Source organism: Rhodamnia argentea, chromosome 2 (assembly GCF_020921035.1).
Source record: "Rhodamnia argentea isolate NSW1041297 chromosome 2, ASM2092103v1, whole genome shotgun sequence".
NCBI lineage: Eukaryota > Viridiplantae > Streptophyta > Magnoliopsida > Myrtales > Myrtaceae > Rhodamnia > Rhodamnia argentea.
Genome location: NC_063151.1, coordinates 33,397,066 through 33,406,927, shown reverse-complemented (window position 1 = coordinate 33,406,927; position 9,862 = coordinate 33,397,066). Strand labels below are relative to the sequence as shown.

The 9,862-nt window shown below is 37.5% G+C and overlaps 1 pseudogene; it reads right to left on the bottom strand.

Annotated features, from left to right (window-relative positions):
• Positions 1 to 8,064: 8,064 nt before the first annotated feature.
• On the bottom strand, positions 8,065 to 9,282 carry LOC115737274 (annotated as a pseudogene).
• Positions 9,283 to 9,862: the final 580 nt, after the last annotated feature.

Genomic DNA, 9,862 nt, shown 5'->3' with positions numbered 1-9,862 from the left:
CGTGTGCACTTCTGCGAGTCTGTGTAATTGAAAATTTTTACAGAAAACTAAGAAACGGGTCTAAAGGAATTTGCATAACGATTTGAGAGAAATGAAAAAGACGAATTTTTTATTTAGGTTTGAATGATTTACTTGACTGAAGAGAGAGGGCGGGGAGAGAGACAACGGGAATGGTGATAGGAAAAACTATAAAAAAATGTTCTAAATCTATTGTAATTCAGTCTTAAACCTTTTTTTGTCAATTCAGTCATAAAATTTTTTTTTATCAATTCAGTTTAAACCTTTTATAATTGTGCTAATTCAGTCCATCTAACTAGCTAGTGTTACCATGGACAATTTTTAATAAAATTTTAATATTTAAAAAAAAAATCTTATTTTTTTTCCTTTTCTTTCTCTTTCTTTTTTTTCTTCCCTCCCTTCTTCTTTCAACGACCGGCCAAAGGTGAAGGCTGATGAGGGCGAGCCTCTCCATCACTGTGCAAGGTCGGCCTCGCCTAGCCACGACGAGGTCACCAGTGGCTTGCATGGCCAAGCTCGCTAGAGGCCGGCAAGGTTGAGCCAACCTTCGCCTTTGGCCGGTCGGGAAGAAGAAGGGATGGAAGGAAAAAAAAAAAGATAAAGAAAATAAAATATAAAAATAACTAAAATTAATTGAAAAATATTGAAATATTGTTGAAAACTGTTCACATTAGCGTCGACGTCAATGTCGGCGCCAACCGGCGTCTACGTTAACGCCAGTCATCCTACTAAAGTTGGTCGGATAGACTAACTTGGCACAAATGCAAAAGATTTATGACTCGATTGACTAAAAAAAAAAAGTTTATGACTGCATTGGCACAATTGCAATAGTTTTATGACTTATTTGGTAATTCTCCCAATGATGATGAGGAGGATGCAATCCATTGGGGAAGAAGAAGAAGAAACTTGAAAATTTTGAAATGATGAACTTGACAACATGAAAATATTGGAAAAGAAGAACCTAATTCCAATTCAAAATGGGCATTTTTTGTATGAGTTAATACCACAAAAAACTCGAAATCTCATGACAAATTTACTCAAACTAATTTTTTTACCACAAAAAAAAAACCAAACCGGTATGCTTGTAACAAATTTATCTCTAGCTAATTTTTTTACCATAAAATACCTCAAATTGGTATACATGTAGTAAATTTATCCCAAACTAATTTTTTTATTGCCAAAAACCTCAAATTGATACACATGTAACAAATTTACCCACCGTTAGTTTTCATTAAATTTTACCGTCAAATTACTGAGTTACATAACACGTGGTAGTTAATGGGTGTACCAGTTTGAAATTTTTACCCTTCATTTATCACATGTATATCATTTTGGAGTTTTTCGTGGTATTAACTCATTTTTACGAAAATTAATGAATGGTAAATTTGTCATAAATGTACTGCTTTAGGGTTTTTGGTACATAAAAAATCATTTTTGGTTAATTTATCACAAGTATGCTAGTTTGGGTTTTTTGTGGTAAAAAAAATTATTTTGTGCTAAATTTGTCACGAATTTACTGGTATTAGATTTTTTGTGGTCAAAAAATTAATTTGGCATAATTTCTCACAAGTGCATTGATTTAGAGTTTTTCATGGCATTATCCCTTTCTCCATTTTATCCCCATCATAAATTTCAAACAAAATTACCCTAGTTCTAGTCCCTAGAAAATGTTGGCCCGCAAATCTTTGACAAATGTATTGCTTTAGGGTTTTTGGTGCATAAAAAATTAGTTTTGGTTAATTTATCCCAAGTATGCTAGTTTGGGTTTTTTATGGTAAAAAAAATTAGTTTGTGCTAAATTTGTCATGAATTTATTGGTATTGAATTTTTTGTGGTTAAAAAATTAATTTGGAATAATTTCTCACGAGTGCATCGGTTTAGAGTTTTTCATGGCATTATCCCTTTCTCTATTTTATCCCCATCATAAATTTCAAACAAAATTACCCCAGTTCTAGTCCCTAGAAAATGTTGGCCAGCAAACCTTTGACCAATGAGCTCAAGTCCTTACTTGAGGCAGAGTTGGCAATTTCATACCCTTATTTGAGACAAAGCTCACTCTAGATCTTTTTTTGAGAAAGTGACCCCCTTTTAGGTCTTTATTGGGATTTTTCCCTCAATTTTGTGTGCTTACGATATTGACTGAGTACAAATTATCAACAATCTAACGGCTGGTTTTACTTTTCTCGTATAGTTAAGAAATAATCGGGAATGTGCATTGCCATGTTTGTGCAGTATATCAATCATATTGTCACCTGCCAATTATACGATTTGCCATTTTGAGAATGTATTATATATATGGCAAGTGTATCCATACCAAAAATGGGAGTAACCCATATTATTCCCATTAAAATCCAACTCGTGCAGATAACATTCGCCCTAAATTGTGATGGCCTCATTTATGAAAAATTTCTTTGTGGGTATCCTAACCCTACAGTTATGTTCAATTGTACAATGAGCTGTATTTTTTGCTTAATTTAGCTGAATTAGCATATGCCGGCATCTTAATTACAGCAATCAGATCATGAACAACATTGTCATAACATATCATCGTTCACACATTTACCGTCTAGCCATCAAATTACATATATAACATTTAATATCTAGCCCTCTATTCTCTACTACTTTGGAATTGTTTCTATACGATGAATAATTGCTTTGGTACTCTAAAAGACTTCAACAACCCTATCTCGTTCAATTATCGAACACTTCTCAAAGTACAAGTTTCTATGACGGCCTAGATCCTACACAAATAAATTCCAAAATAATGTCAAATATATGGAGAACATACCAAACTATAATACCGGTGCGATATCAATGAGTTTGATCGGCATTGCAAATGCGTCTAATGCAATTATAAATACGGTGGAGAAGAAGCGTGCGCTTCACCAAAATTAACTCCTTTGAGACTTTCAATTGCCTTTAGCACTCAGTAGTTTATGCGTGCGCTTTTAAGCATGAATCCCTACATATAACAAACCAAAGTCAAATATCGTCGAATCGCCACGTATATGACAATTTCTCGAATGAATTGATGTGCAACACCGTTTTGGGATTGAACAATTCTGACCGGACCTACCATTTATGATATTCACTACTATGGAAATGTGTATTAAATGCAAATATGCAAGTGCATCCACAATAATAATGAGTATTGCAAAGACATTGCCTATTTATACGATCCTTCATCTTTTTATGCCCCATGCTTCTTTGCCCCGGTTAATTAGCCTCACAATCAGTCCCCCCACATCACCCCTCTCCTGTGCTAGCCCTCCCACCATGCGACAAAATTCATCTAGTCTTTTCCTCTAAGGCAAAATCTAGCGATATATCTAATTTGTTCTCCATTTGATTCACTAGAGATTATGATCCGTCGCTCCAAAAGCAAGACAATGATCGAATCAGTGATTTACCAGAAAAATCGTTTTATTCAAGGTAACATGATCTCCCACCTGTGTGCCCAATTCATACATATCAAGTCTAGCGATGGTGTGTTTGGTTAGTCCGTCCTGAAGCCGAAGGAAACCATCATATACGTCATGTATGTTCTTTTTATATACATGTGATCTCCCTTCACGTATATGCTTAAATCGTTTAGTAAAGATGTCATGGAAGATAAGAACGGGAGATATGCTAAGGAGAGTAGCGACTGGAGGTGGTAAGCGGCAACAACAATGGCGAAGAGAGTTGCCGACAAGAAGATAATGTTGGAGGAGGCTTTCAAGAAGACGGAGGTTCCGTCTCATCAGCTGCCTCTTCAACTTCATTGTGTGCAAGGTCAATCTCACTATTGACGTCATCCCATCCGTGAACATCGCCGTTGGCTTGCTCGCTTCGCGTTGGTCGTGTCCTGGATGAGCCTCCTCAAGCGGCGGAGCCTCCTAAAGCAGCACCTTACGTGACAGGACAATACCGCGGTTCAGACCTACGTCGTGGCCTACTCGGGGATAGCAATGGGACGGCGAGCTATGTGTTGGGAATGAGCTCGCACCTGGCAGCGCAAACGGATGTGGGATACTTTAACGTATCCAATATGTAAAATCATACAATAGGCTCGATGTGAAGAGTGAGCTGCCCTTGACTGTATTTTTTTTTTGTCACTAAAATATATTGATGTTAACACGGAATTTGAGTCGCGCAAAATTCTTATTGAGTTCATTGTGGTATTATGCTTATCGCTTATGAGACATGCGACATGAGCCTCGAGCATGCCCAAGTTAACTTCTTGTGATTGGCAAGTTTTGCATTTTTTTCTATCATGCTTTCCCTAATTAAACAATTATTAGATGGATTGATTTTGAATTCTTTTTTTAATTTTTGCTTATTTTAAAATCTTGTGTCGAATATATTTTCTTGTTTTAAAGCTCGAAGTACCCGATACTTTCACAGCATATCAATATTGACACGTAAAATTGCATACATGTCCCACAATTGATGAAATAAATATGCAGATTTTTCGTTTCTTAGGAAGGGTTTTAGTATGGTTATTAAATTTTCATAATATTTAAAACTCTAGCAGAAAAGTAAAAGTTAATTTATTTGATCTCTATAAAGTATAAACAAGGACGACCGTAATTAGTGGTTACATTAAGGCTGCGTTTGGTTGTCGGGATTTCTGGTCGGGATAGGATTGGATAGGATAAGATAAGAAATCTAGGGATTTGGCCATATTCTATCCATCATTTGGTGAACTACGGATTTAAAGTCGGATATTATCATATCCTATCCTATCCTGCATTTGGTAGAAATTGTATATCAATATAAATGACATATATGCCCTATGTGATGCTATGAAATATTCCGATCTTATTACTATAAAAATAATGTTCTCATACACAAAAAAAAACTTGAAAATGTACACATTTTATTAGATTTTCAAACCTCTTTGCAAAAAAATAAATAAATAAAATGAAAATAGAAACAAATGAGACAAGAAAGTTAGCTTTTATATGACGGATAAGAGAAATCCTATCCGACCTTATCCTACCCCCTCCCCTAGGATTTTTTTATCCGGGTTATATCGCCCCCATATCCAACATTATACTATCCGGGACACCTGTCAAACACGGGATAGGATAAAACATATCATATCCCGAGTTTTATACGGACGACCAAACGCAGCCTAAAAGTCCATAGGACTTTTACTAATTGGCTTATATATATACACATAATTATCATTTTATCAAAGGGCAAAAACCACAAAAAATTCCAAACTATATCTACTATGTCCACTATAACACATTTACCCACCCTAATCTTTTTTCCGTGACACCAAAAATTCCAAACCTGTGCTTGCGTGACACATTTATGTTTCGTCAAGCATAGGTAAAAATCTGCCGGGCAAACGATGTTGACATGATGGCGCCTACATGGCTTATGTGAAATAAAAACAACGTGATTTTGGGAAATATGTCAAACAAGTATAAGTTTGGCGATTTATAACATCACAATAAAATATTTAGGGCAATTGTATATCAGTGAGTTTTTTTTTTTTGGTCGATATCAGTGGGTTAATTTGAGGTTTTTCATGTTAAAAAAACTTATGATAAATGCGTCACGGTGTACACAACTCGAAGCAATTTTTTTTTTTTTTTTTACTTTTCTCCCTCTATAAAAATAAAAATAAAAAACGTTTTACCTAAGAAAGAAAGTAATAATAAAAATCTCGAAAATTGCCGTCTTCTTTTGCGATGAGAGAGAGAGAGAGAGGGGACTAGGGAGGGGAGCACAATCACAGGCAGAGCACACACAGAACTGAGAAGGCGATGGCGTGCATCGTGGCTTCACCGCGAAACCACTGCTCTCCCCTCTGCATCGACACAATCCCGCCGCACTCGGCCTCGGACAAACGACCAAGTTCGCTCTCCTTCACATTGCTTCTTGCGAATCTCACACCAAAAATGAGAAATGTGTCGACTGATTAGTTTCTAGTGACACTATCACCGCAATTCAAGCATAAGTTTTCATATAGAATTTTTTTTTTTTCATTAATGAAGACTACATACTCTTATAATTGGAATGCGTCAAAAGAAACATACTATGGATGGAAGAATATTTGTTTTAATTGGACATTGCTCAAATAAAAAATTCAATATAAGCTTAAAATAAGGATTAGTTTCTAAAAATTGAAACGGAAGAGTTCCAGGCGTTTTCTATCATATTTAAAATTTACATTTACCTTTCATATATATGCAATGACCATGAGATACAATGTTTGAAGTCATATCATTACTTTTTCGTCTATATATTGTTCTTTTGTTCTCTCGTTCAGATACATATAAAATAGTAGTATGCTAGATGAATGACTTATAATTGTTATCGGAAGTCTTTCTAATCCATGGTAAAGGCAACTACTTTAGTGGTAATCGGAGAGATGTGAGCGCGATGTAACCAAGTAAAACTTTCAGCAGAAAATATAGGTTTGTCTACGTACTATAAGGTTTTATCGGGTACGTCTAATGGGCGTGTTAAATATTCCGAAACTGCCGTCCACGTATCCATCGATAAATATCACTGACAATCTAGCCATCTAATCAGTCGACACATTTCATCGTTTGGTGCTTTGGAGCAAGTCCTCTGTGATGCCTACGAAACAAAGTTTCAGGCATCATACTTCACTTGGATATTTGGAGTTCTCTTTTTGACGCGCATATAACAATCATGTCTCACATGAGAGAAGTTGAGATATAGAAGGAAAGGAAGAATGTGAATAGCAGAGAATGAATTCACGCTTCCATTAATCATCTTCGCAGAAAACTTGTCTAGCTTTTCTTCATCTGAGAGCACGCATTCTCTCTCGCACCTCAACAATTTATATTACATGATTAGATCTCAACCAATCCTGGAGCGACAGCTCATGTACAGAGAGAAAGCAGAGGGAAAATGCAAAAATAACAGAACGTGGAATCTTGGCCTTCGCTCATAACAGAAATCGCTTATAACAGAAAGCCGTTATGTGGAAGTTCACTCAACAGTTGACACGTATTGGGGTTGCAGCCGCTGGTTTTCTCCTCCTCTCTCCTTGGTTGAAGTCGTGGCACCAGAGATCACATTCTCAACATCACATACTTCGATCTTGCATATAATTAAGAATCGGATCAGTGATTCACCAAAAAACTGTTTCATCCCTGGTAAGATATCCCTCTCTCTGCCTCTCCGTCTCTGTCAAACGATCATTATGATATCCTGAGGGTTTTTTTTTTTTTTTTTTTAATGTATTGTATGACAGCGCGAGGCACTGGGGAGGACAAGAGAGCCTCTGCACCAGACATCTCATTGGCCCCGCCGATACGAAGGTGAGAAAGTTCTGGTGGATGTCCCTGTGCGATATCCTCTGGTGGCCTGGAGGGTGAGGTTTGGTTAGGTTCCATGTTGTTGTCTGCATGGAATCTTGTCAGATAAGAGCGAACTGCTGCTGCTGCTGCTGCTGCTGAAAAATCTCGCAGGAAGAGGACATGGGAACTAGTTAAATGGTCGATGATGGGATTCCACGTTTCATGTATCTGACGTAAAATTGTACGAGAGCCGGTTATTTTGTATTGCGTTTCAGATCTTTCCTCCACATTATGCGAAAAGAAATTTCCCTGTAAATTCATGGATTAATTATACAATCTTCTTTTCCCTGGATGACAGATATTTTTACTTTGCTTTCTGAATTTATGCATATGCTGTCTCTCGTGAAGCATATATACCATGAGATGCATCTTGTACTTCCGCTAAGTGCTCTCATAGTGGAGGCATCACAAATATGTAGAGTTATTATGCCTAGTGAGCCTCGTAATATGATCTTACTTTTACGTAAATTATTCTAAGTAAAGAACATCCAAAAAAAATGATAAATTTCCTCATAGTTCGACGACTTATCAAAGCTTTGCAATTAACATGGTCATAATTTACAATTAGATCAAATGCAGAGAAAACCATAAATTGAATTGGGATTAAGTTCATCGTTTTCTATTTTTCATGTTTTCTTTTTCCTCCCCAATGGATGGGGTCCTCCTCATCACCACCGTCCTCTCACTCCCCGCCCTCTCTCTTTTGCTAAATCATTCAGATCCAAAAACAAAAAAGGGGGAGTGTGAGCAAGCGTAAGAAGAGCGAGTGCGCCGACGGCTGAGACGTGTCGGGCTTCGAATATTCGTGGCTGCAACAATACTGCAGGTTGCCAAAACGCCTCGCACGTGCTCCGGGACGCTGTTTTCCTCCTCGTCTAGTTCCACTCACCACCCTCAGCTCTGCCGGACACGAGTCATTTTGTTGGAGATTTCAACAATTTTGAAATAGATAAAACCTTGATAGTAGTTATGACAACCACCAAAGCCATCATTACATAACAATTTTGCAACGATCGTATAATGGATTTTCGACAGTCAAATAATGGTTTTCTAAGGCTTTATAATGACCGTAGAACAGCTTTATAATGACTTTGTAACGTTTTCTTCATAAAACCTCATTATTTTGTAGCGGCTTTATATCGATCCTTTTCATTGATTTATAATGTCTCTTTCTTTCGCTTGAATATAAACTTCAAACCATATCACTTGTAGATACTTAGCATTATAAAGAGAATTTTTCCCTTCTTTCATTTTCTTCTTTGTTGGGCTATATACATAATGTTGTTCTTGTTCCTTCTAAAAGCCTATCCCACCAAGTTTCGTACTCCGAGAGGAGAATTATTTTTAAGGATAGTACTTGCATGCCTCGGACAATTTCATCTTATTTTCTCATCTTTTCTGGCAAATTTATAACTATTCTTATTTTTCATATTTGTCTAATGCATTTTTCCAACACCGTTTAGGGCCACTAAGCACCTAGTGGCGCTGCTCCAGCAGCCCTTACCACCTTGGGCCACCATGAGCATAGTGAGATTGTATCCGTCCACCAGGCTGACGTCTTAGAAGTCCATATAGCCAGCGCCGTTCAGGGTGACTCAGCGAGCGTAGCAGGTGGCTTGGCACGGATGTCGACGCACTCTAGCTTGCCGGAGCCGTAATCATCCATGCGCAAGCAAACCTGCTCGCAAAGTCTTAACCACAGAGGGTCCGACCCTGACTAGGACTTGGGGATGGGGATGGTCCGGGACACATTGTTGCAAAGGGCGAAGCCAGTAGTGGGGAGTTGGGCGATGTTGATGCTGGAGAGAAAGCCGGGCCAGGCTGTGCGGCGGCACTTGTTAAAGATCTTGAAGGAAGCCGAGTGTACGTCTGCGAGTGTATGTAATTGAAAATTTTTACAGAAACTAAGAAACGGTTCTAAAGGAATTTGCATAAAGATTTGAGGGAAATGAAAAGGACAAATTTACTTGACAGAAGAGAGAGTGGGGAGAGAGCCAACGGGAGCGGTGATAGGAAAAATAATAATTTTTTTTTAATTTATTGCAATTCAGTTTTTAATATTTTTTTGTTAATTCAGTCCTAAACCTTTTGCATTTTTTGCCAATCAGTCCATCCATTCAGCCGGCGTTGCCGTGGTTAATTTTTAATCATATTTTAATATTTTTTGAAATTATTTTTATGTCATTTTTTTTTTTTTTTTCTTTCCTCCCTTCTTCTTCCACTAACAAGGGCAAGCCTCTCCATCAATGGGCAAGGTCGGCCATGCCTAGCCATAACGAGGTCGCTAGTGGCTGGCGTGGGCAAGCTCACTAGAGGCCAGCAAAGTCAAGCCGGCCTTCGCCTCTTACCAGTCGGGAAGAAGAAAAGAGGGAAGAAAAAAAAAAGAGAAAGCAAAAAGAAACGAAAAACTAAAAATTAATAAAATTAATTGAAAAAATATTAAAATAGTATTGAAAATTGTTCGCGTTAGCATCGGCGTCAACGTCAACGCCAATCTACATCCATGTTAGCAC